A 27,663-nucleotide genomic window follows, 5' to 3' on the forward strand; every position below is an offset into this window, starting at 1 on the left:
AAAATCCTCATTTCAATTTACTGATGAATAGTATTGTTTGTCACGATTTACGTATTTCCAAGTCCACTGTTTTGCATGGTACAACTATAACACATTACTTTGAGTTGCGTGCACATTTGTTTTGTAACTGTCAAATAAAATTGGATATTGTCTCCTACTGTAAATGTTTTCTTCCATAAAGGCTATAGTTTGAGTATTTCACATAAATTATTTCCATGTAGACGACAGAAGTCGGTGCAGTACGTCACTTTATTCGGTCATGATGTAATGACATAAAACAGCCACAAGACGGAACCCTAGGCTTGTAAATAAATGTCCATCCTGCAGTTCCACGAATGGCCAATAGATGACAATACAAGCCCATTATAGGGCTGAGGGAACTGCGAGCAGCTTGAACTTGACCATGAACTCAAAAATGCCCAATGACTAATATTAGAACTAATATAGAAAGTAAGTTTGCATTAATTTTATATAGCACATCTTAGATTGCAAAATTCAAATAGTCTTAAGTGTGAAGTGTGATTTGTCATGATTTGTGACATAGGAATCAATTAAAAGACAGAAAGGGACTAATTAGAATGTGAAGGCTGGCAGGATGGAGGGAATGAGCCAGAAGATGGTTGCTATGGATACTTGCTAGATGCTAGAAGGAGGCGGTGTCATTTAGCATGTATTCAGATGGACTCCAGTCTCTCTTTCTATTTTTTGCGTATCTTTTGTTAAAACATATGAATTTATTGTTTATTTGATGTCGACATCACAATTATTGTTTGAGTGTTTTAGTGCAATGTGCTAATTCCCAACACTTGTCCATGTATATACAGTATAAAGTTGATATTTTACAAAAAATGCAAACAATTAATTTCTGGAAGTCTGACCTATAGTGTTGACTTAAATTTCATCCTTAAACAGTAGGTAAAATATAATTATGGTAATGTGATACATATAATAAAAAGTGTGTGTGTGTGTGTGTGTATAGAAAGAGAAATATATATATTTGTACACGGACAAATGCATTTCCAAAACTAATTTACAGACTGGTGACTGGTAGATTATTTCTAAAGAAAAATCAAATATGTTGAGATGGATATTGATGCATTTTATTTGTTTTTTCATAATTCAATCATGTGACTATCTCCAAAATGTGTTAAAGGAAAACTACACTTGAAAAAAAAATCCACAGAAAACACTACAAGGTGACGTGGACATTAACCAAACTACGGCAACTTGATTGTTATTAACGTTGTTACGCCGATTATACTACGTTACTGGCGTATTGACACCTTACCACACCACACCGGCTAGCTACCAGCCGATTAGCGACGAGCTTCACCATACACTCACCATGCCTCAGGTGACTACCGAAGGGTAAAGCTACATATTGGAGCTGCTGCTGTGGTCTGATTTTTGAGTATGGAAAAGTTAATGCTAGGTGTAACATTCAATTCTATGCTATGATTAAATATCACTGAAATATCATAATATAAATATAATAATAATGCGCCCCGGAAGGAAAAAACGTAAAGTAAAGTACTGTAAATATTACATGTTTTCATGCACTGTATATAAAACCATGATATAGTAGGTGTATCCATTAATTGTAATAATGAGCGGTCTCTTTTTACCTGTTTTTATAGCTTTAGAACACACAGAAAAGAGAAAGTGTTCATGTGTTCTTGTGTTCATGTCGTATATAAGAATTCTGCATGATGGGCAACCCCCGCTCCCCCAAAAAATGCAGTTTTCCTGTAAATTCCAAACATTGTTGCCTTCAAGAGCAGTGATGATGAGAAACATGCTGTAGCATAATGTTCTTTATTGTACACGTATTTACTACAAAATGTATTCATCAATACAAGAAGAAAACCCACAATGGTCGTCATCATTATAAGATTTTATGAAAATGATATTTCTAGTCTTCATGCGGCAATTAATGACATTGACTACTGGTCATCAGAAGTGGAATCTATTCTTGCTGATGGACGCATTCCAACCAGGAGTCCCCAGGCTGCAAGGAGAAACAAAAAGAAGATGAGTGAAGCCTAAATAAATTCCTCATAGCACACATCATCACTGTGTGTGTGTGTGTGTGTGTGTGTGAGACATCCCAGCATTGACACTGCACATTTTGGATGATGGTGTGTGTGTGAGTTACCATGAGGGACTCCCCTCTCATGACTAGCAATACACATCTGACTCAAACCCATGCTACGTCACCCCTGACCCTCAAGTGTGGAGCGGCGTGAAAACTCATACAGTCAGCGGGGAGCTGTCCAATCACACCGGAGGGAAATGACACGCCCACTCAACAGGGAAGACACGGTAACAGTCTGCTGTAGTTACGTCATGGAAGAGACACTTTATTTAGTATTGTGAGAGTATTTTAAAGCATTTAGCGGCGTTATATACCATGGATGTGACTTCAGTCCTAAATGCAATCCTTCAGACATGGAGCAATTATACAATCTATACTGCTAAGCGGTGCTTAATGTATGCACTATTGTAGCCCACAGACAGCAACATTGATAAATCCACTCACTGGGTCACAACATCCAGTGCACCTCCACAATGAGACAACACAAGCGCGAGGTGATCATTTAACAGAGTATTGTGGTGGCTTGTAGCAGCGTAGAAATGCAAAGCATTATTTGGAACAATCCCAAATATTAGCAACATATCTCAGTATGATGCAGATTATACAGGGTCGTTTTTAACTGTCTGGCAGAGTGTACATGCATACTTAATAAATGATGCTGTTATTAGGCTATACACATATAGGGGCCATATAAAGTTAGGACAATTCCATGGGCCCTAGACTATAGCAGGGGTCACAAAAAATAGATATTTCGGTTGGGGGGGCGGGCACCCGGTTACACAGAATCAATTTTAAACATATTTTGGATATATTGTGGTCCAATTTGACCATTAGCGACATGGTAAAATACTGTATAACACTGTTTGCAGTAATAACCAAATTAACATAAACAGTGTTTGGTAAAGGGGTGTGGCACGGCGGTCTAGTGGTTAGTGCGCAGACCTGGGTTCAATTCCACCCTCGGCCATCTCTGTGTAGAGCAGGCGTCTCAAACTCAATTTACTTGGGGGCCACTGGAACTAGGCTCTGGGTGAGGTAAGGCCACATCAGGTTTCCCCCCCAAAAAAAACAAACGCATTTATTAAAAACAGAAAAATATACAAACATTTTCAGTGCTTTGGTTTCGATTTTCTACAATAAAAGCTCTGATAAAACATTCCACTGTTCTCAAATATCTTAATTTTTATTTTTCTACACAAAATAAGATGAAAAATAAACAAATCAAGAATAAAGAAAATCAATCAATCAGTAAAAAATAAATAAATATAATAATAATAATAATAAAACGGCAAATAATAAAAACTTAAGAAACCACATATAGTTGGTGGGTAGGTAAATTATTTTTTTCAGATTAAAATGAACAAAGCATTATTAGAGCCCTGTAGACATGACAAAACACGACTGTAGTCACATTTGTACTCTTTTTATTTACAACATATTGCGCAACTGCAGGGTCTTGAGACACATGCTAACTCGCAAACTAGAGAGCTAGCGACCTAAACAGTAGCCTTCAAGTTATTTCCTTTTAAACTTAAATAGCCAAAAACTTACCACTTCCACACGGATAGGGAGGATAACTATTAACAGTTATTTAACCTTTAACATGAACATTAATTAAATGTAATAATTTTTTCTGGGTACATGATACCATACAGCATCCATATCAAACTTTAAACTTTCATATCAAGGCGGGGGCCTCAAACTAGTATCCTGCGGGCCACATTTGGCCCGCGGGCCGTGTATTTGAGACCCCTGGTGTAGAGTTTGCATGTTCTCCCCGTGCATGCGTGGGTTTTCTCCGGGTACTCCGGTTTCCTCCCACATTCCAAAAACATGCTAGGTTAATTGGCGACTCCAAATTGTCCATAGGTATGAATGTGAGTGTGAATGGTTGTTTGTCTATATGTGCCCTGTGATTGGCTGACGACCAGTCCAGGGTGTACCCCACCTCTCGCCTGAAGACAGCTGGGATACGCTCCAGCACCCCCTGTGACCCTTGTGAGGAAAATAATACATATATTTATTATGTTTGTTGTTTACTGTGAAATGTTTGAGTGTTACAGGAGTTCAATTATATCTCCATAATGTGTGAGGAGGACGGAGTTCTCTCTCTCTCTCCCTCTCTCTGTCTCTCTCTCTCTCTCTCTCTCACACTCACTACATTCACACACACACTTCTTCTGACATTGTATCTGTGCAACAAAGACGTCCCCGGCAGCCCCCTCATTATAAATACATGTCATTGGATCACAGCTAGTCTGAATCCCTGCAAGTCTGCTGCGCTCTAAGTGGCCGTGACTGAGCCCTGAATGGGTGGCCGAGTGACAGCTACACCAATGGAGCCAACAGAGACAGTGTGTGTGTGTGTATGTGTGTGTGTGTAAAGGCAAGGCCATGGTCTGTTCCCTCCTCCCCACCCAGCCAATGGGAACGAAATCTTCTCAGCAGGACAAGGTCAGAGGTCATGCTGTGTGTTCTATACACACACATACACTTAATTCGCTACATTCGCCACAGTTGTGATATGATGGTGATCTGGCTCATCACATGTGATTGCGTTGCAGTCGTACCTAATGAAGTGTCTTGTGCTGTGCATTTGACTAAAGGGGGAAATGTGGGACATTAACTTTCTTGCTGCCTCAACAACAAAGTAGCACACATATAGACAGATAGAACAAGGTGTGTGTGTGTGTGTGTTAAAGGAGCTCTTGCTATCTCATTTTGCAGGCAAAAAAAAGTGCCAACATCCCAACGGAACCACAAACCAGGCCACAGTATTTTCCTCGCTGTCACAGCCCCCCCCCATATTCTTTCCCTTATTTCAAAACTCTGCATCTCTCAGCGGGTACAACAAACCGACTTCCTTTTCTCCTTATATACTTTTTACTCCAACCTTGAACCCACAGTAGATAGGACTTGAACATGAAATCAGTCCATAGTGGGATAATCCTTCAGCAGAAGATATGAGGAATATGTGCATCCCGCTTTTACAATGTTGTTACAATCTGCTAACATTGCACACACTGAATGTTACATCTAGTATTGGTAATACTTGTTATTGTAATGGTTATGTTATGAATAAAGCATGCATATAACATGTTAAGCTGTAGCATGTAATGTGAATTTAATGTGTAATGCAAAAGATTGGGTCCACAACAAGACAAGATTTAACATTCATTTGAAGAAAAATAATGTGAGCCTAAAAAAAAGTCCATGTTTCCTACTTGGGAACACCAAAGTAGGTTGGATTGCATGGTTTATGGTGTGTCCTGTATCCTGTTTTGCACACTGCCACTTGTATTATCATTCATAGTTGGTTGTCATGTTCTTGTGAGACTTTCTACAAAGAAGAACTCTCCCGCCCACTGGACGCTCAGCGTCTCAGGGGAGCTACAAGGCAGTGGGCTGGCCCGGATGCTTGACTTGTGCATGATGACTGGATGGATGATCTGTCTCTGGTGGAATCCCTTTTCTGTTTGACAGTGAAATGAGCGAATCAGCGATTTTGAAGTGTAAACCTCCACTGGAGAGTTGTTGTGGACTGATCCGAAGACTTTACAGATCCCCTGTGAATTTGTCTTCTGGGTGGTTTCTTTCCCAAATGAACACGGTAGTATACTAGACTTTATGTCAGGGGTCTCAAACACGTGGCCAAATGTGGCCCGCAGGACACCTTGACACCCCCGCCTTGATATGAAAGTTTAATGTTAGTGCGGCCCGCGCAAGTTTGATATGGATGCTGTATGGTATCATGTACCCAGAAAAAATTATTACGTTTGATTCATGTTCATGTTAAAGGTTAAATAACTGTTAATAGTTATCCTCCCTATCTGTGTGGAAGTGGTAAGTTTTTGGCTATTTAAGTTTAAAGGAAATAACTTGAAGGCTACCGTTTAGGTTGCTAGCTCTCTAGTTTGCGAGTTAGCATGTGTCTCAAGACCCTGCAGTTGCGCAATATGTTGTAAATAAAAAGAGTATAAATGTGACTATAGTCGTGTTTTGTCATGTCTACAGGGCTCTAATAATGCTTTGTTCATTTTAATCTGAAAAAAATAATTTGTCTACCCACCAACTATATGTGGTTTCTTAAGTTTTTATTATTTGCCGTTTTATTATTATTATTATATTTATTTATTATTATTATTATTATTATTATTATTATTTTATTAGAGCTTTTATTGTAGAAAATCGGAACCAAAGCACTGAAAAAGTTTGCATATTTTTCTGTTTTTAATAAATGTGTTGGGTTTTTTTGGAAGCCTTGCCCAGACCTGAGCTCCAGTGGCCCCCCGGTAAATTGAGTTTGAGACCCCTGCTTTACGTATAAATAAATTAACACATTGATGATCTAAGTGGGGAAAAAATGAGCTTCCCCTCCTTGATTGACCAGCCGCCGCCACTGCTAATGTTTATATTAGCTGTGATAAAAGATCTGCGTGCATAAGCACCATATAAATACAGTGTAGGTCTAATTGTGGACTGAGAGTGCAGTGCAGTACATATAAGGAATGTCCAGCTTTTTTGTAAAAGATCTGAGCCCGAAAGGAACAATACGACCAAAAAGTGAGAACACAATGAGCAAAAATTGTGAAATGGAGAATAATGGAAAGCCTGCGAGGGAAAAAACGAGAGAATGAGGGACAAAGAGATGTGAGCCTTAAAAAAATGTCAATGTGATGCATCCTTTAGGCATGAGTGAGAAACAATGAGGCCCGGTGGTGTGCGAATGGTCGGGGAAACACGCTTACAAACACACACATGCACGCACACACACCCCACTGAGCCCGAGTCTGTGCCAGTGAGACAGGTCTATGGTTCTATTGAGGGAGCTGTCCCTTTCTGTAGAGCTAATGAAGCCTGCAGCCACAAGCATAAAGAGAACACAGAGGTATAGGCCTGCTTGCATTCACTCACTTCCTTTCCTTCCTTCCTTGACCACTGCTCCTCTTTTGGGAATGCTGCCTTGCTCAAAGGGAGGAAGGATCCGTGCAGAACAACTTTATACCCTCAACATCACCATCACCAAGATACATATAATACTTAATATACAATGCAAGACTATAGTACATTGTCTGTATTCACTCACAATCAACTATTAACCCTTTAATCAGCAATGATCTATTTGTAAATTATTTTTAAAATAATTTTATTTTATTAATATATTTTAATTTATATAAAATTTTATTTTTAAAATACTCAAGAAAATGTACATTATATAGTTGAACTCTGATTATTAATCATTCTGTGATGCTATGAAAGTAATGGAAAAAATGTGTATGTAGTGCATGAATTGTGTTCGATAAATTTATGTCAGCATCTGATTTAATTAATTTAAATTTTAATTTATTAATTAAAAAATTACAAAAAACAATAAATGATATTAATTACAAAAATATTCATTTTTGTTTAATTCATTGTTTTGGTTATAATGTGCTAAGCAACCAGTTCCACTTGTTCTATGGTTGTCATTACATTGCTTTTTTTTTCATTGCATTGCTTTCAACATAGTTTTTCTTTATTTTTCTCAGTCTCAGTAGCTGAAGACTCTTTTATTAAAATAGGTTTTGTGATTTTTTTTTTTTTACAATTTAGGTTAATGATTTGACTGACTGGTTTGGTTTAGTTTGATATGTTTTGACTTTGGCTGTTCCAGTGTACATTCATCCATCCATTTTCTATACTAGCTTATCATCACTAGGGGTATGCTGTAGCCTATCCCAGCTGTCTTCGGGGCGGGGGTACACCCTGGACTGGTCGCCAGCCAATCACAGGGCACATACAGACAAACAACCATTCACACTCACATTCACTGTACATCATCAATAATGAAATATATTTTTTGTTACATTAAAATAAAAATTAAATATTACAATTTCTACAATAGGCCAGACAGAAATAGCATGTTAATGGTGGTAACTAATTTATTTAATTAATTATGCAATTTTTTTGTGTTGTCTGTCTCTTATAATGAGAGACGGAGCCATAAAAGCATCCCCACAACTTTATTCTGACCTGAACACAACAAGTGAACACAACAGTGCAATTCCACAACCACATATGTATCTCAAACTCCACCTCCTCATTATCACTACAAGTTGCATTCAGTGACACTCTGAAAATCACACAACTTTATTACGCCTGTATTTGTGGTCTAAATAAACAGAAAACCAGTGGATATTCTTATCTCTCACTAACGCAACTCGTAATATGGCTGAACAATTTGCTGAATTACAGATATAAAAAAACGTAAACAAATGTAAAACATTCCATAAAAAAAATAACCTCCGTATGTGTGTTCAATCAACACTTGCCTACTCTTATTTAGTCGATGTCACGGGCGTGGCCGTCTGACCTCTGCATGCTGCATGTCTGATGTGACTCCCCTTAAATCCGTTCCCCCTGAGCCGCCCAGACTGGACGAACAAAAGACGGCGCTGCTTATCAAAACCACTTCATTAGCATGGCGCGAGGGCCCAGACAACAAGCAAAGAACCAGACAGCCTCTTCAACTGGCCGTGACCCTTGAACTCTAGGGTCCTCATTCACCTGCTTACAACAGCAGCCGTCTCGCCGGCCCGGGACTGCTGTGTTGTGTTCTCACTGCATTCCCACGCATCGCCAACCGTATTTATTTGAGACACGATGGAGATTTGGATTGCGTCTTTGTGTCTGGCAGATGACACACAAACAGTACAATGAATACATGCTAGTGTTCTCACGCTGCTGTTTATCATCCATTTACAAGCACATCAAGGGTAAAGTCATTGCTTTTGTCATTCCTTCCTCTTCCTGGTTGTTTGTGATTGGTCCAAAACAGTTCTGTGTCTCCTCATTGGACGACACCAAAAGCGATGTCGAGCAAGCATGCCGTTTTTGAGACAGCGTGTGTGCTGGAGGAGGAGGAAAAGAAAAAAAAAATGGGTTTGCGGCGCCATGCAGCATATGGACGCCGCTTTATGCAAATGGCAGGGATGCAGACGCATGTTCACAAATGCAGACAAACGACCCCCCCTTCTCTTCCTCATCCTCACCCAGCCTCTCATTAATGGGCTACTAAAAACCAGACACCCCACCCTCCCCTTCTCCTCAAATAATAACCTCTCCACTAAGAGCCCCCCCACACACACACCAGTCTCATCACTCTAGTACCCCCAAAATTCACCCTCCCCATAAGTATCCGCCTGGTACCAGACAGAGAACCATGTGATTCGCGTGACCGCCATTTTGCTAAGAAAGCAGCTGCCTTGATGAACGAATGCAAAGAGGGCAGACCCCCATTTGTGTGAATTAATGACACAGAAATAAGAGCCAATCGGATGTCCAGATTTCATTTCATTTCCTGCTACAATTTCTAACGAAATCTACGTAATATACATATTGCGAAATCAGCCACCTCACCATAGTAACTAGACAACACGTGAATGGAAATGAGACAATGATGGTCTGTCTTGTTGTGGAGCTCTGCTTAATTATAGTGTGTGTGCTTAATGCTTTCACCGGTGCATTATTTATGTGTGTGTGTTGTGTGTGTGTGTGTGTGTGTGTAGTAGTGACAGAGCGCTATCTGATTAAAAAAAAAGGGCTTAATCTTTTCTAGTGACATTTGCATGCAAACACCATATGGCACAGTAGGCAGCCTTAATCTCAACCGAAAACCTGCAAAAACAACACAGTTAATACACCTCAAACGCTAACCGCTAACCGCGCTTCTAAACATCGCCTGCGTTTTACCGTCAACAACTTGGAGAGGGTTATGCAAATGCAATTAACCCCCCCACACACACACACCATTTGCATCCGACTATAACGGCTAAAGCACACAGATACCAAAGCGCCGACACGCGCCCCCGCCATCTTTGGCAGTGAGGAAAGTCTGGCGGCCATTTTGTCTGAAGCTGTGCCCATCTGGATGGAAAAAAACAAACACACACTCACACAACGAAAAAAAAAAAAAAAGCCTGCATAGAGCGATGATGAAGGTTTGTGATTGGAGCTCTGCAGTGTGGCTGCAGCTTGCTGGCTAACACGCTATAAACAGCTACAAGGGTCAGAGTGGAAACTCCATTTTTAAACTTTTAAATGCTGCACAATTTTTTGTCATAATGCACAAACATCAGTGCACACTGAGAGCCAGGTCCATATCATTTATTCTGGGTGTTTGTTTTGCTTTTTGTGGCTTTTTGCAAGACTTTATCTCAGAGAGAGGACCATTCATTCATTTTCTATCGCTTATCCTCACGAGGGTCGCGGGGTTGCTGGAGCCTATCCCAGCTGTCTTCAGGCAAGAGGCGAGGTACACCCTGGCCTGGTTGCCAGCCAATCACAGGGCACATATAGACAAACAACCAAACAACACTCACATTCATACCTATGGACAATTTGGAGTCGCCAATTAAGCTAGCATGTTTTTGGAATGTGGGAGGAAACATTAAGCCGGTCTGTTAAGCCATGTGTTCTCATGCTAACTTGTGACCCCCACCCTGGGCACCTGTTATCATGTCTCTAAAACCTTTACTGACCCAATAAGAGCTTTACATACTCCATTGCTGAAGGTTTGCAAATGTGTTGCTTCTTACTGTTCGATATTTACTACTAATGAGTTGCCCATGCAACAGCTTTCATATAATGTGCAATTAATTATTTGATGCCAGAAAACGTACTGTAACAAATATGCTAAAGGACAATTTCTTAGTCAAATATTATGACCTATCAGGAGAACCAGAGTATAGAGCGGAGGGAGGCACTGCTGTGGCCCCAGCAAGGTGCTCTATATTCGGACACATACAACGAGCAGCCAGTGTGCCGCTATGCAAGTCAGGAGAACCAGAGTATAGTATAGAGCTGGAGGAGCTCCCTGGTGTGGCCCAGGAAGGTGCACTGTATTAGGGCACATGCTCCGAGCATCTGGTGTGACGCCATGGAGGTCTCTGGAAAATCTTTTGCATTTTTCAAAGTTGTAGCTATGTTGGCGTTTCACAGAAAAAACGGGAAATTCTCATTGTGGCTGTAAACGGTTCTGTAGTTATTAGGAATAAAGTTTATTTCAAGAAAACCCCTCAGTGGGTAATGTATTAACTGTTCACTCTTTACGCTTTGTGATTGGCTAGTCACACACAGCGAGCGCCCCTGCGGTACTTCCAAGTGTGTGCTGTCTACTTGCAAGAACCTGTGCAACATTTGGGGTTGATTTGGGATTAGGAAAGCCATGTCCACTTCCTGTTCTTGCCCGTTTCCGGTTTATGCCCCGCCCATTCTGAGTACAGATACATACAGATACAGATAGCGCTGTACTCGCTCATCCCTAGTAGCAATGTTATTAAGTTAAGAGAGTGTATAAAGAGTGTATTGTTTCAAGCGGATACACACTGTAGATTGCACTGTCCATTCATTCATTCATTTTCATTCACTGCTTTTCCTCACAAGGGTCGCGGGGGTGCTGGAGCCTATCCCAGCTGTCTTTGGACGAGAGGCGGGGTACACCCTGTACTGGTCGCCACATATAGACAAACAACCATTCACACTCACATTCATACCTATGGACAATTTGGAGTCACCAATTAACCTAGAATGTTTTTGGAATGTGGGAGGAAACCGGAGTACCCGGAGAAAACCCACGCATGCACGGGGAGAACATGCAAACTCCACACAGAGATGGCCGAGGGTGGAATTGAACCCTGGTCTCCTAGCTGTGAGGTCTGCGCGCTAACCATTAGACCGCCGTGCCGCTGCACTGTCCATACATTTGATAAATAGTTAACATGGTTAACTGCTGTACGATATTGATAGTATTAATGGCAATAAATGTTGGAAGAAATATAATTAACCTCAAACTGAAAATTTGTCAGATGAAATGCTTACCTTTAGATAGAGAAGATTGATTTCTTTGCTGTTCAGTCCAACAGAAAGAGTTTCTGGTTTGCACAGACATTTGCTCAGCTCGCCTAAGCAACAGCAGAGCAAGAATGGAGGGAAAACTAAGAATGGAGGGAAAACTAAAGGTTGCACCGTCGAAGCAAGTCAAAAGTCCTATTGAAAGAAGGCAGGGATATGTCAATCTGTTGCAGGGGGGAAAAAGATGAAGAAAAAGAAATATCCCTCTTGGCTGTGTCTCAGCTTTCAGGGTATTGGGATTGGAAGGTGATGGGGGACCCCCTTCAGCAAAACCACACAAGTGGAGAAGGGGGTCCGGTCCAGTTGAGAGGGCCCGTCCTTTGGAGGCCTGTGAGCCCCGAGGCCGCAGAGAACCAGAGGAAAGCCCCACTCCAAGGCGAAGCATACTTGGTATTGATTTCTCTTGCATGCAGAGGTGCTTCTAGCCTTCAGGGAGCTTCTCCATCCTTCCTCTGCCCACTCACTATAACTTCCTGCTCAGGCGTTCACGGTGCTGAGCTTGGACCCCTTGGATGGAGGTGTGGGCCACAGGAGGAGGAAGACAAGAGCCCATGGCGATGATCATGATGATGATGAGCTGCACTGAGGGGGTCGTCTCTGAGTTCAGTCATCCAGCCTTGCAACCACCCACTTGTTTCCATCTGTAAAAAAAAAACAAAAAAAACAATGGAGTGTTTTACCAAATCTCACCTTTGGCATTCACCATCCCTCCGTTCAATGCAAATGTAAATGTAAACAGCAGAGCTTTGATTAAAAATATGTGGGAAGAAAACGCCAACTTGCTCTTTGCTAACCTGCCCCCAGGCGCTCGCTGCTGTACGGTAACAAATGAAAACGTGCGGTTTGAAGCACACTGGAGACGTGGAGACGTTTAGACAGGAAAATAGATCATTCGGGTTGCTTACTGTAGAAAACAATTAAAGGTCCCATATTAAATTGGCATTTTAATCATGTTTTAACAGTAATATGTGTCCCTGGAGCCTGTTTATCAGTACCATACGTACTTCACTTGTTTGCTACACTTTTCAGAAAAATGGTCGCTTTTGAAGTTCTTGGTTTTCAAGACATCATGAAGCTGTTTCCTCATGGATGAGCCCGTCACTTCCCAGAGGACAGCTTTGTATAAAACTCAGGCTTCACTACACATCTTAAAATAAAGCCTGGAGCTATTTCAACAATCCATCAGTCAGCTACAGATGTGGAAACTATAAGTTTGATCATATTGGGTTTTTTTTCAGGAAATAAGCTAGCCCAGAGGTCGGCGACCTTTAACATCAAAAGAAGCATTTTGCCTCCTCTTCCAGTGAAGAAAAATAATCTGGAGCCACAAAGCTTGTTAAAATAATACCAATACAATTCAACTAACACAAGTACTTTGAAATAATGTAAAAACTGAAATTTATATAAGCAGGGGCTGCACGGTGGACGAGTGGTTAGCGCCCAGACCTCACAGCTAGGACACCAAGGTTCAATTCCACCCTCGGCCATCTCTGTGTGGAGTTTGCATGTTCTCCCCGTGCATGCGTGGGTTTTCTCCGGGTACTCCGGTTTCCTCCCACATTCCAAAAACATGCTAGGTTAATTGGCCACTCCAAATTGTCCATAGGTATGAATGTGAGTGTGAATGGTTGTTTGTCTATATGTGCCCTGTGATTGGCTGGCGACGAGTCCAGGGTGTACCCCGCCTCTCGCCCGAAGACAGCTGGGATTGGCTCCAGCAACCCCCGCGACCCCCTAGAAAATGAACGAATGAATGAATGAACTTATATAGGCTTTTATGAGTCGATATTTGTACAAAATGAACGATTCTTTCATGTTCTCCTTCAAGCACAACACTAGCATCTTTACAGTAGTTGAAGTTGGAGCGTTCACACTCTCAAGATGTACTTTCCGTGTCTCACTGAACACATTGGCACCCCTCCCCTTTCCCCTGCTCATCCAATCAGCAGTCAGAATGCGGTGCGGATGCATTCAGGGGGTTGCAAACCCCCGGGCTAAGCTATCATGATGTTGCTGTTAAAATGTGACGGGAATGTTAACACTGTAGCTCACATAGCCATGCTAGTGTTACTTCCTGTGCTTGTGCTAATATTTGTGTCCTAGATTAAGTACATAATAGTGCTTCTTGGAACATGTGTGAACAAACACAGCTCATTAGCATTAAAGCTACAGACACACAAAATGAAGTGTTCTCAGCAGAGTTTATGAAAAACACAGGAATTACACAACTTTCCATTATTTTGAAAAAAAAATCCTTATTTTTAAATGCAAATAGGTATTCTTTGGACACCATTGGTGTAAGGGTACATTTTACATACCTAATTAAATTCCCTTGTCACATGACCATAATCAATCAATCGTCAATATTTTTGCACACCGATCCTGCTCACAGTTTATCTTGTTATCATGCTCACACAATGTCATCTTTTATGAGTGTTCTTTTCTAAGCACAACAAATTGCAGACAGCGCCATCACATTCATTGTGGTGTCAAATGAAAAGGACAAAGCAGCTTGTGAGATAAAGGGACGCTCTTGTGTGTTGTATCAATTGGAGTTGCCTTTCAACAAATAACAACCAGCCTTGGCCCGGGGACTGACGTGGGGGTGAAGATTTCGGACACAATACCCCCATTGAGCCGGGTCCACGCATGGGTGTTAACTCCCCATTCCTTCACACACAAAAGGGGCCCCCAATGTTGGTTCAGGGCAGCCCTCCTCCGCCCAGCAAGAAAGAATGGAGACGCATTATCAGGATAGGGAGGACAAGGGTGGGGAGACGGGTGGGAGAATATGTTTGTGCACTGGAAGGCGAAATGGGGGTGCGTCACTGTGACCTACGGCTTTGGACTTGACGGACACAACAGAGATGTGTCCGTGAACACAATCACATGACGGCCTTGAATCATTACTTGCTTTAAGACCGTTCAACATAGTATGTCGATTCCATTACAAAGTGTTTGTCAACATGTCTGCTTCCATATGTTTCTATGTCCACTTTGACCAAATAGAAAAGTATTCAACCTCGCCACTTCCTGTGGTACACATGTGGTGCATCTCGATAAATTACAATCTCGTTCATGTTTCAGAAGTTAAATTTTAACCGAGAGGCCAACTGCAGGTTTTTACATGACTATGAGCTCTAATCATCAAAATTAGAGATGCTCCATGTTAGCTATATTACCGATACCCAATATTGTCTAGGGCTTCATTGCCGATACTGATATCAATCATAATTCATATAGGTAGCAGTTGTAATGACCATCTATTGGATGCATTTCACATCCCACGCCAAAATTATTTAAACAATTAAGATACACATTTTTGACATTTTGTAGTGAATCTACAGAATATGAGACATTTGCTTTTTCGATTGAACTAAATTAAATTAACTTTTCAAAGGTACGGTATTTACATTAATCGGGATGCACCTGTATAATAAGATCCAATACAAGAGCTGTATCAATACATCTACCTTTACAAAAAAACACTTCAACCAAGGGAGACACAGCAGCTTGAGAAAAATAAAGACAATAAAGCTAGCCAGCAAAATGAATTTTTAGTTCCTACATTCCAGCGTAAACAGAGTCCAGTGTGAGCAGAAAATTCCACAAAATATATTCCAGAAAATCCCTTTTTTGGGATTGGGTCAGAGTACATACAGTGTTAAGGTAATGTAATCTAAGGTAATGTCTCATCAGTGTAACATTGCTGACACCTAGTGAACACAATACATATACATACATATGACTTGGCTTTCTATTTTTAACAATAACAATCACCGCAAAGTGGTGAGGACCGACTATATATACTTAAAAAGTACATATTGTGCTTTTTCTAGTTTTCTGACCTATAAATATAGTTAGAATGTTGTACTCTTGCGTTAAACGATGTCAAATTTTCAGATAATGAGGTTTGCGCATTTGGAAGAGAGAGCTGAAATAAGTTTAGAGAGTTTTTTCTAACACCAGCCCACTGTGACGAGACGGACTTCCTTATAGTATCAGCTGTACAAGCTGAGTGTGACCAATCACAGCCCAGAGGATGGCTGTGGGTGGAATAAATTAAAACAGACCATTTTGGAAATTCGAGGAACTATAGCCGGAATAGGTGTAGATTCTGGAAGATCTAGAAAGCTTTATATGCAGGTTATTGTGTGGAGCTGCTCTATAGGAGTCCACAACTCAATACAAAGGGCCGAAAGGAAGCATAATAGGTCCTCTTTAATTAAATATCAGAAACACTAATTAATCACATGAAGTGTAGTTTTGCACTGTACACAACCATTCATTCATTCATTCATTTTCTACCGCTTTTTCCTCACGAGGGTCGCGGGGGGTGCTGGAGCCTATCCCAGCTGTCTCCGGGCGAGAGGCGGGGTACACCCTGGACTGGTCGCCAGCCAATCACAGACTGTAAACAACCACTATACCGAAAATGTCTTGTTTAAATGCATACCGTGCTGCGTAATGTCGCTACTCTTGATGTCTTATCTCACTATATGGCAAATGCATATAATTGCCTGCACCTGGATTTAATGTACTAAAATACAACTTGCTTGTGTAGGCTGTCAGTTTGAGGTGCTTTAAACGACACGATTGGACTTTATCCTCACAGTTTTAAAAGGGCTGAGTGCAGGAATCACATCCTCCAATGACTTTTTAAAACATCTTTAGCGCTCCTCCAAAGCCCATTTAACAAGCACTGGCTTCTTCTTCTTGTGTATGTGGATGTGTGTGTGTGTGTGTGTGTGTGTGTGTGAGGCAGGCTGAACGTGTTAACAAGCCTTCACTAATGTATGCTTTTATTTCATATTCAAGACAGGTAAACTGGTAATCGTAGAGGACGACCATCTTTTTTTTTTAAATGTATAAAGGAAGCTTGTGTAAAAAGCCTAATAAAATCTTGTGTGCTCATGATGTAAAAAGACTAGTAAAACAGGGTGAAGAGCCCCGACACTCGCCACCTCCTATGGTGAGGCAACGAAGCTCTGCCAAATGAGAGAAAAGAGAGGCTATTTCATCAAAAAGGCAGGCAGATAGAGGAAATAGATTAGGGAGTTCATAAACATGCATTGGCAGAGGAGAATCTCCAGGAAATGGAGTGAAAAGAGGAACAAGGGGATGCAATGTGTATGTGAGGAAGGGGAGCAGTTTAAGGACTAACAAATGATGTCTGTCCTTGCTTGTCCGTCTGCATCCTGAGTGACACTTTACCATCTCATTGGCAGCAAGCGGGCACAGCAGGCAGCTCGGCTCTCACGCTTCCATATGATCCATCATCCCCCATCCATTTCCTTCACCCGCACTGTCTCAACCGCAAACCAGCGACTCTCATCTGTTTGCATCCGCGTCAAATCATCCCCCAAATCTGCTCATTCACCAGCGTCGCCTCGCCTCTCTTTTGCATTTTGTCTGAACTGAACTGCTTCTGTGAATTGATACATATGCCTTTGAACGCAAACCCCATGAAAAACAACACTGACGCTCATTAAAAGTCCCTAAAAGTAGCAATATTCTTCTTACCGATCAACCACCAGGTTCTTGAACACACCAGAGACACATAGTAAACACACAGACCTTCACCAAGGCTAAATAAACATGATTTAAATTATAAACATATTTTTATAGAACGTGCTTAGATGGCGTTATCTGCAGGGTAAAAAAAAAAAGAGGGCTGCAGCTATGGATCCAGCAGACGGCGCTGTTTCACCAGTCAATTCACTCAATATTTTCCAGCAGGAAGATGCTTTGACAAAACCTGTACATGCACTACTGTATCCTATATGCTTATAGTTGCTTCTTAATGTGTACAACTGAATTTAAAATATGTTTATTAACGATGAGAAGCACACAAAAAATAGGTATTCTTAGGAGTTTTTATGGTCTTTACGAGGGGTCTTGTAACGCTCACAAATAGCGTTACTGTTACGCTGTTACACATTACAATGCTATTTTCAAACAAACAAACAAAAAGAACAACTCAGTCGGTTTTATTGCCAAAAATCACATATTTCAATCATTTGTTTCAGCCTTTGGGCGGTCAAAACTGGGAAAACTGCAAACGCATCAGTCAGACAAGAGGAGAACCAAAGTAAATATAGATGATTTATTTGAGACTGTGAAGTATAATACTGCAGGCTCGAGACAGCTTTTTTTTTACTTATGGTATCAACTCAGCATGTTTAGAACCCCAGCTGACCAGGTACGAGGAATAGTACTTGGTGGTACCTGCCTTTCCCAATGGACAGTATAATTTACAGTAACATACATATAGATATTTACTAGCATATTTACTGAAAAATAAATTCTATTCCTAAGAACTCACTAAGTCTGACTTACTTTTACAATGAAAAGCACACCAATGACAGAATCAACAGCAAATGCAGCTATAGCAATGCATTCTGGAACTTGTAGTATCAGGGTGTGCTTTACATATAGCGGTACAACAACATAAATAAATAAATAAATAAATAAATATGAAAATAATTATTATGTTGTGGCGGCACGGCGGTCTAGTGGTTAGTGCGCAAACCTCACAGTTAGGAGACCAGGGTTCAATTCCACCCTCGGCCATCTCTGTGTGGAGTTTGCATGTTCTCCCCGTGCATGCGTGGGTTTTCTCCGGGTACTCCGGTTTCCTCCCACATTCCAAAAACATGCTAGGTTAATTGGCGACTCCAAATTGTCCATAGGTATGAATGTGAGTGTGAATGGTTGTTTGTCTATATGTGCCCTGTGATTGGCTGGCGACCAGTCCAGGGTGTACCCCGCCTCTCGCCCAAAGACAGCTGGGATAGGCTCCTTGTGACCCTCGTGAGGAAAAAGCGGTAGAAAATGAATGAATTAATGAATTATTATGTTGCCAGTTACTGAGATTAATTTTTTTATAATGTTTTAAAAAATATATTGCCAAAAATAAATATATTTTTGCCCATGTCATATACTGTCATAGATATAATTTTTTAATAAAAATTGAAGAAAAATTAGGTGAACCATTTGGGGGGGGGGAATGAATAAAATATACACAAGCTGCAGCAAAATGTATCTCACTCACTAATAAGCAAAAATATTGCAGCGAAAACCTAACCTCCTGGATGGAGGTCATTATCTTCTTTTTCACATGCAGGTTCACCTCCAACTCCTCCCTCCTCTTCAAGATCTGAGGAGCAACATGACCCCGTGAATATACATAGTTCCCAAAATGTGCACAAACGAGACTCGGAGCCTCATCCTCCCAATCCAACACTGAGCGTAATCTGCATTCTGTCCTGCTGGAACACTTCTGTCTCACTTCATGTGTGCTGCTTCAAAGGAGGCCCGAAACAGCAGGATACACACTCGGCTAACAAACCTCATTAAGGACCCATACACACCTCCTCTATGCTAACACTATAGCTGTCACACAGACACTCTCAATGCACATGACGTCCACACTGTCGCCACAAAGCATCTTTACAGAGCTAATTAAGGACGGTCCCCTGCTCCATTTGAAACTCATCTGAATAGGAGGGAAAATGACAACGAGGGAGTACGCGAAGAAGATAGTGTGAGATTAAAAGCATGCATGCGGGAAAAGGGGGACTAAATGACGGCGACTCTCCAGTGTGTGGTGTTTACTACACTGTGATTGGTGTGCCAGCGTGCAGGAAAAGCCACGCAGGGCAGGAATGGGAGGAAACAGTAGCTTTGTGCACCATGTGCGGAGGGGGTGAAGATGGCAAAAGAGCAGCTGCAGACATTTCTAAAAAGCTCTTGTAGAAGCTCTTAAACATGAGCGAGTGACTAATAATGAAAAGAGGCAGAAAAAGACACTTAATACGTATGTGATGCTTTTGACCTTCTTTGCTTTTGTGTGGGATAATTGTTTTAGAGGAGTGCCACTGTCTATTTCGACATAAGAGCTGCTAAACAATTTGTCTTGGGTTGCCAGATCCTCAAAAGCCCCTCTTCCAGTTATATTTTCCTTGACTTTCTACAGCAGTGGTCTCAAACACGCGGCCTGTGGGCCAAATGTGGCCCGCAGGACACTAGTTTGAGGCCCCCGCCTTGATATGAAAGTTTAATGTTAGTGCGGCCCACGCAAGTTTGATATGGATGCTGTATGGTATCATGTACCCAGAAAAAAATATTACGTTTGATTCATGTTCATGTTAAAGGTTAAATAACTGTTAATAGTTATCCTCCCTATCCGTGTGGAAGTGGTAAGTTTTTGGCTATTTAAGTTTAAAGGAAATAACTTGAAGGCTACCGTTTAGGTTGCTAGCTCTCTAGTTTGCGAGTTAGCATGTGTCTCAAGACCCTGCAGTTGCGCAATATGTTGTAAATAAAAAGAGTATAAATGGGACTATAGTCGTGTTTTGTCATGTCTACAGGGCTCTAATAATGCTTTGTTCATTTTAATCTGAAAAAAAAATAATTTGTCTACCCACCAACTACATATAGTATGTGGTTTCTTAAGTTTTTATTATTTGCCGTTTTATTATTATTATATCTATTTATTACTGATTGATTGATTGTCTTTATTCTTGATTTGTTTATTTATTTTTCATCTTATTTTGTGTAGAAAAATAAAAAGTAAGATATTTGAGAACAGTGGAATGTTTTATCAGAGCTTTTCTTGTAGAAAATCGGAAGCAAAGCAAAGTTTATTCATTATTCTGTTTTTAATAAATGCGTTTTTTTGGGTTTTTTTTTTGGAAAACCTGATGCGGCCCAGTCTCACCCAGACCCTAGCTCCAGTGGCCCCCAGGTAAACTGAGTTTGAGACCCCTGTTCTACAGAGATTTATGGTCATTTGTACAGGTACAGAGCAGCACAGGTACGTTGTGTTTTCCACTCTGAAACAGTTAACACCTTGTTTACACATTGCATAACAGCAAACCATTAAATATAAATGGGATTAATACACATATAATTTCAAGTAAAATATCTACATTATATATGAGTGTGAATGGTTGTTTGTCTATATGTGCCCTGTGATTGGCTGGCGACCAGTCCAAGGTGTACTCCGTCTCTCATCCGAAGACAGCTGGGATAGACTCCAGCACGCCCGTGACCCTCGTGAGGATAAGTGGTACAGAAAATGGATGGGATGGAAATATCTACATTATATGATTAATAATAACAATAAATAATAATAACAATGTACCAATAATTATTTTATTTATTTATTTTTAACTAAAAGTCACTTACAGTATATTAACATTGAATCCACCCATGCAGGCAATTATAGAATTATTTTAACAAATCCATTATATAGACAGTAGAAAATGTATGATTACTGATACAGTATATATATTGTATTATAGGCACAGTATCTAATAATTATTATATATATATTATAATTTAATATAATATAGAATTAAATATAAAATATAATATATAATTAGACAGCTGGGATAGGCTCCAGCACCCCCCGCGACCCTCGTGAGGAAAAAGCGGTAGAAAATGAATGAATGAATGAATGAATAATTCTAAACTGCAATAAAGGTACCAATTTCATCCATATTATTTATATATTTGTATTCATATTATATGTATATGTTGAATCATCAATTCCATCTATCTAGCCATCTATTTCATGTGAGGCTTTGTTTAGTCCTCAGTTGAATTTTAAGTTCAAGTTGAAGTTATGACCTAATTGTTGTCCCGTGATGAGGGAGAGCAAAGCATTCTGGGATAATGGCAGGTGTCCCCCATGTCACAGCAGACAGCTTGTTAATTTGCACGACTCATATATACACGCACACACACACACACACACGCATGAGGGGAGTGTGTGTATGAGTGTATATATCAGTGATGGGACTTGACCCTAGCGAGTTGCGGCAGTGTTTTCGCGTCTTGCTGGGCGTGGGAAAAAGACGGGAACCCTTTTCACAGCTGCCTCGGCTGAGGCCTAGACTGCTGGGGGGCCCCTGTACCCCCACCTCCACCACCCCTTCTTACACCTCCATACTCTTGTCCGACTAGACCCCCTCTCCTTCCCCTTCAATCCTATTCAAGCCGCGGCCTAGTGGCTTTCAAAAGCAGGGACCCCCCCACCCCCCACCCCCACATTACCCCCGCCCCTCCCTGCAAGCCTTCCCAGCCCTTCATAAATACATCTTATTATTCAAGCCCTGGTTTGCATAGAGATTCCAAAGAGATCCCCACTTTGCTCGTGAGGCCTTTATGGAGCGCACAAGTGCAAATTTCAATTTGGTAATCTCCCAGTGTTAATATTGGTTTAGTGCACACTTTAAGGAGAATTTGAGAAATTTCCCCCCCAAAAAAGTTGAGCATTAGCGAGGAAGCAAGCGAGCACTTTGTAACGGTGTGTATTCCATCTGCCAGCGGCTATTGTACAGTGTACCTCAGCCACTCATACATACACACACTGACACCTCCACCCCCACTCTCTGCAATGCATTACTGCAGAGATTTATCTGCCATCAGTCTGTATAATACTGGGGTTATAATTTACATCCACTTTAGAAAACAGCATCGCCGGCCCGCTCCTTGCATATGCTAATAGCAAGCTTGGGAAAAATCGAGCCAACTCAAAGAACTCCTTACTAAATTTGAATAACTGAGCTTTCTATTGAGCGTCAAGGTTGTGGAACCATGAAGATTTGACCTTGGTGCTAATATGTACTTAGTGTTTAATTCTTAATGCCGAGAAGAGGACCGAGGGGGTGAGGTGACATTTTCTGCACAGCTCAAATAAAATACAAGCAGCATTTAGAAAAAAACAAATAATTTACCCAAATTATCGTTACATATATAAGCGTCTGCTAAATGTGGCTGAATTATGCATTGGCCGCACACCTTTGTGCACCATAATAGGGAGACAAGGGGAGGTTGTCACGTCCAGGCATTAAGGACGAAAAGGACAGAGCCACCCAAACACTCTTTCCACATGAGCAGGTCCAAAACGTGGGCTTGAGCCCCGACGCCTGTGCCTCGCCTAACGGGATAAAGAACCGCAGCAAAGATTACACGGCCACCTCCCCGGCACCTACCACACTCTCTACCTGACAAATAGGATCATCGTGTTTAAAGGGATAAAACGCTGACTGCATGAGAATGAAAGAGAGGTGTGTGTGTGTGTGTGTGGATGAGGATGTGTGCAGAAAATGATAAAGCGGAAGCAAATGCACGGCATGTATAAAGTTTGCAACACTCTCCATTGGGTTTGTTGTTTCAGCAGCGCTAGCATGATCATAAAGTAAATACATAGTGTTTGTTTGTCCTTCTATGCATCAGTTAGCAAGCTACTTCCTGGTTCATAGATGAAAATGACCAAATGGGATGGGTGCTTCCATTGATGCCATTTTTAGAGCAGTGTCTCCCTAACTTTCCCTTCAGACATTTGACCTAAAGCCATGTACACTCTTCCTTCACACCTAACAAACATAAACCATGCAGCGCCTCTAAGCACACAATGAAACACAAAATCCCAGTAAATGCACTAATTAGTCACAGCGCCACAAAAGAAGACCTACTGTCATTTAGCACACAATAGAAATGAAATACTATTAATACACATCATCATTAAATATATTATTATTTGTTCCTATAACACACACACAGAACAATAATCACCTTTGTGCCTGCGCAGGCGCTGTTCATATATTGAGGTGTTCCAGTGTACTGCGTAACTAACTGCATGTGTATGTTCTTTCAGATACCAATGTAGTCGCGCTGATTTTCATTTTTATTCAAATTCCACCGCTGTGATAATTTGCGTACCCGTGGGAGTATGTGTGCCCTATTTTGGGAACCAAAGCATTAAAGAAAACTGTATTTAATGGGCTGAAAGCAGACTATTTTGTGCACGTAAACACATTAAACTGATGCACGGTAATTGCCTTGATTGTTTGGTTTGGCTTTACGTCAGGGGTGTCTCAACTTTTACTACCAAGGGATGCACACTGAAAAAAATCAAAGGATGCAAGGGTTATATATATATATATATATATATATATATATATATATATATATATATATATATATATATATATATATATATATATATATATATATATATATATATATATGCGTATATTCTTTGTGTTATCAGCGTCAACGCCGTGGACCTTGAAAAATTAGCTGTGCCCCACAAATGGCCCCCGGGCCACACTTTGGACACCTCTGCTTTACTACATGTTTTATTCTCCAATCAGCGTAAGACAGAACAAAAGAAATTCATACTACAGAAGATGAAAAACAGCAGGAGAACCTATTTGTTTCGAAAAGGTATGACATAATGCCTTAGCAAATTCACATTTCAATATTTTTCAAATATTTCCAAAAAAGGAAATATTTTGGTCTTGAGAAGAGCATCTTCAACAGATATAATATCCATTTGACCAAAAATGTAATTACACCCGGCATTAAGCAGTGACTAAGTCACACTTTTTTTCATGGTTTGCCTGATCCTGCGACTTATACTCCGGAGCGACTTATATACAGTATGTTTTCTTCCCCACTGACTGCTGTAGGCTTGCTCATGGCTTGTGTGCCAGTATCTACTACTCCTACCACTCCTGCACCACTGAAATCGTCCAATGTAAACATCAACTTATGAAGACAACTGAGAAAGAAAATCAAATTCTGCAGATTACAAGCTGCAAGTAAACCAGTTATGTTGTTCAGGCTATGAATAAATGTTAATATGTTATGTTTACATCCCACCTATTGACGTTACGTTGACAGATCCCTATTTAACATGTTGTTCTCCATGTTGGTGTTATTACTATAACTTGCATTTCAAGACGAAATGTATACTCTTGGTCTGTGATTTAATTAAAATACATTTACGACTTATATATGATTTTTGGCTGGTGCGACTTATAGTCCACAAAATACGGTAATTGATACCTGGATGTAAATGAGTGACTCAAACAGAAAAAACTATAGTCACTATAGCCAGTTTACTAAAAATGTAATACATTTTAATTGACCTGTATACATCTAAGTTTCATGGAAACCGATTTTGAATTTTATACATAATCCTGTTGTCTTTAATGTACTATTTATTTAGACCAGCATTTTGTGACGCAATTCTCCATGGGAGTTTCCAGAAGACTTAAAGAGAAAGCGGATCAGCATGAGAACAATAAAGAAAACCATTCTTCAGTCATTTTTAGAGGCAAACTGAATTGATTTTTAGTGTCTGTACAAAGAGGGGGGACACTGAGTCTGGGGTCAGTCCACAAAGTATGCCCCAGAAATCAGTCGAGGACACCCCAACCTTATTATATTCTCCGTGGGAGGCTCACTGAATCCCATACTATTTAATTCATTTTACTGCATTCACTGTATTATTCAAAGCATAATTAAAACAGCTAAAAGTGACTTAAAATTGATGTTGCGTACGTTTGTTTGAGGCTGCTGTTGATGGAAAAGCTCAACATGAAAAACAATCTGCATCATTTCCACTCCTACACATTTTTACACAAGCATCTCTGTCCAAAAACCAAGCAACACCGCAGCCCACATGCCTAAAAATAATAACAATAATACGTATATACAGCACATATGATGTCCAAGTAAGGCTGCAAATGACAGGTTAAACACGTGTTTGTGTGTGTGTGTGTGTGTGTGTGTGTGTGTGTACCTGCAGCCCCTCGGCCTCACCCTTGCTGGCCTTTTGCCCTCCGATGGCAACTTTTTAGTTGATATCAACGCCATTCTGCTGACAAAAAAAAAACACAAAGACAATAAGATATCAGACATCAGACAAAGCACATGAGAACAAAATGGGGATGCAGCTTCTGAGAGGCTCATCTCCTATTGTCTTGCATGTATGTGGTGCTTGATAAAACATGCACAATCTCCGTGTGCCAGTTGCTAAGCTACTAAAAAAAAAAAAAAGAACAGTACAGGTCATGCTGCGTGTTCCATGTAAAACAATCACAGCACCAACGGCTCTTGTCTGGAACAAATATTGTCAGTCATGGTCTAAATAGAGCATGCTGGGACTTCAGGAACGTTCCAGTCATGACTGAGACACTCTGAGAATAGATCAAGCGCCATAGCTTGTCCTATTTTGTTGTGTTTTTGGCAAAAAAAAAAAAAAACACTGACAAGCTGGGATGACGAACAAGGGCAAAACAAATGTTTTGAAATGTTAGCGTATGCCTCGCAGGTAACTATACTTGACATGCTGCAGCTTCACCTTGCATTCACTTATATACATCACACTGGTAATGGGAGGCTAATGGCAGCCAGGGGACATGGCACACATTGAGCAAACCGACACAGTGGAGTCTGCAGGATGAATGCAATGCCTCAAATTACCACTTAAAAATCCACATAAAAGGTCAGATCAACTCTGTTTTATAGTGTACTCTTAATATTTGGCCACTATTAATGTCTATATTTTTATTTTTGACTATTTATACTTTTTTAAATGTTGATTATTCTGTCTAATATATGCTAATATAATTTCGTCTGGATCAATAAAGTATCAACAACTACATAGTACATTTATATTATACTGCAGCAGTTTTATAATAACGTGCTTTTGTGCATTTTCTATTCCATACGTTCTCACGTGCACTCTTATAAACAAACATCCACGAAAAAGATGGAGGCTGCTGCCAACAACATCACGTGACCCGCGAACTCGCCAATCCCATGCAGCCTTTAACTATTTCTATCTCCCCCAGATATGATTGCACTTTTACTCCTGTGATGACAGTCCCCCCCACCACCCCCCACGCACCTTCTTTGTGTCTTAAAGGCGAATCATTAAATTCTTAAAGGCGCCATACAGCGTCAAAATGGACAAATAAGACCATATGCAAGCCCTCATCATCGTCATCATCATCGTCGGCATCCATGCGGGCATGCAAGCTCCCTCCTCCGGATGCTGCCCGCCTCTCCACATGTGTGCAGATTCTGAAGTGATCGGCATCAGTCGGTACTTTCGGTTCTCTAGCTTTATGAAATTAAAACTCATACAGCTAGATAACCAAAGATACAAACTAAGCCTTGTCGTTTCTCTTAAAGGGGCCGCGTCCGGTTTCCGGATCCAGATCACATGTCACACACGCACACTACACATCACATATGAGCACACAGCATCACAGGTGCATGTGCTTGGGACATGAACGCGCATGATAGGGTGAATAACGTGGCTTCCTCGGACGGAACGAGCGCTTATTCAACAACATGCACACCAACAAGCTGCTCGCTTTCACTATAGAACATAATAAAGTATCACAACAACCAACAGCAATTCCGTCACACTTACTTGCACATCAGGCTCACGCTACTCCTCCTCTTCCTCACTAAAGTCCCCCCCACCAAAAAAATAAAAATAACGAGCTCAAGTCCAACCTTCAGATTGCACAAACCCCACCACCCACCCCCCCAAAAAATCACAACCGGATCGTGTGGTATTTGCGGCACAAAAAGTGTGCAGTCACAGTGATGTGCAACTCGGAGTGGTCTGCACCGTTTCTCAGCGCGACTGACAAGTGCAGAGTGCACATGGTGAGCGCACGCACACACACACACGCACACACACGAGCATTAACTCCGCCTCAGGAGGTGGGAGGGAAGAAGGGAGGGAGAGGAAGAGAAAGAGAGAGGGAGAGAGAGAGAGAGAGAGGGAGAGAGGCGGGAATCTGGAAACATTTTAACTCATGAAAATGAATAAAGGTGTTTAGTTTAAAGATTACATT

General features: G+C 40.9%; 1 long non-coding RNA gene across 2 annotated transcripts; it reads right to left on the reverse strand.

Moving 5' to 3' along the window:
• Positions 1-1,684: 1,684 nt before the first annotated feature.
• LOC131126277 (uncharacterized) lies at positions 1,685-27,341 on the reverse strand. 2 transcript variants are annotated; one of them, XR_009129125.2, is made up of 4 exons: positions 27,231-27,341; positions 25,590-25,667; positions 11,954-12,627; positions 1,685-2,008 (listed from the first exon to the last, which is right to left on the reverse strand). It is a non-coding gene; the product is annotated as an uncharacterized LOC131126277 (long non-coding RNA). The 2 variants fall into 2 exon arrangements; XR_013627553.1 differs by having other exon boundaries at positions 25,590-25,664; positions 27,231-27,315.
• Between the last annotated feature and the right edge of the window lie 322 nt (positions 27,342-27,663).

Source organism: Doryrhamphus excisus, linkage group LG6, assembly GCF_037039965.1.
Source record: "Doryrhamphus excisus strain RoL-2023G ecotype Guam linkage group LG6, RoL_Dexc_Guam_v1.1, whole genome shotgun sequence".
In the NCBI taxonomy this organism is placed as follows: domain Eukaryota; kingdom Metazoa; phylum Chordata; class Actinopteri; order Syngnathiformes; family Syngnathidae; genus Doryrhamphus; species Doryrhamphus excisus.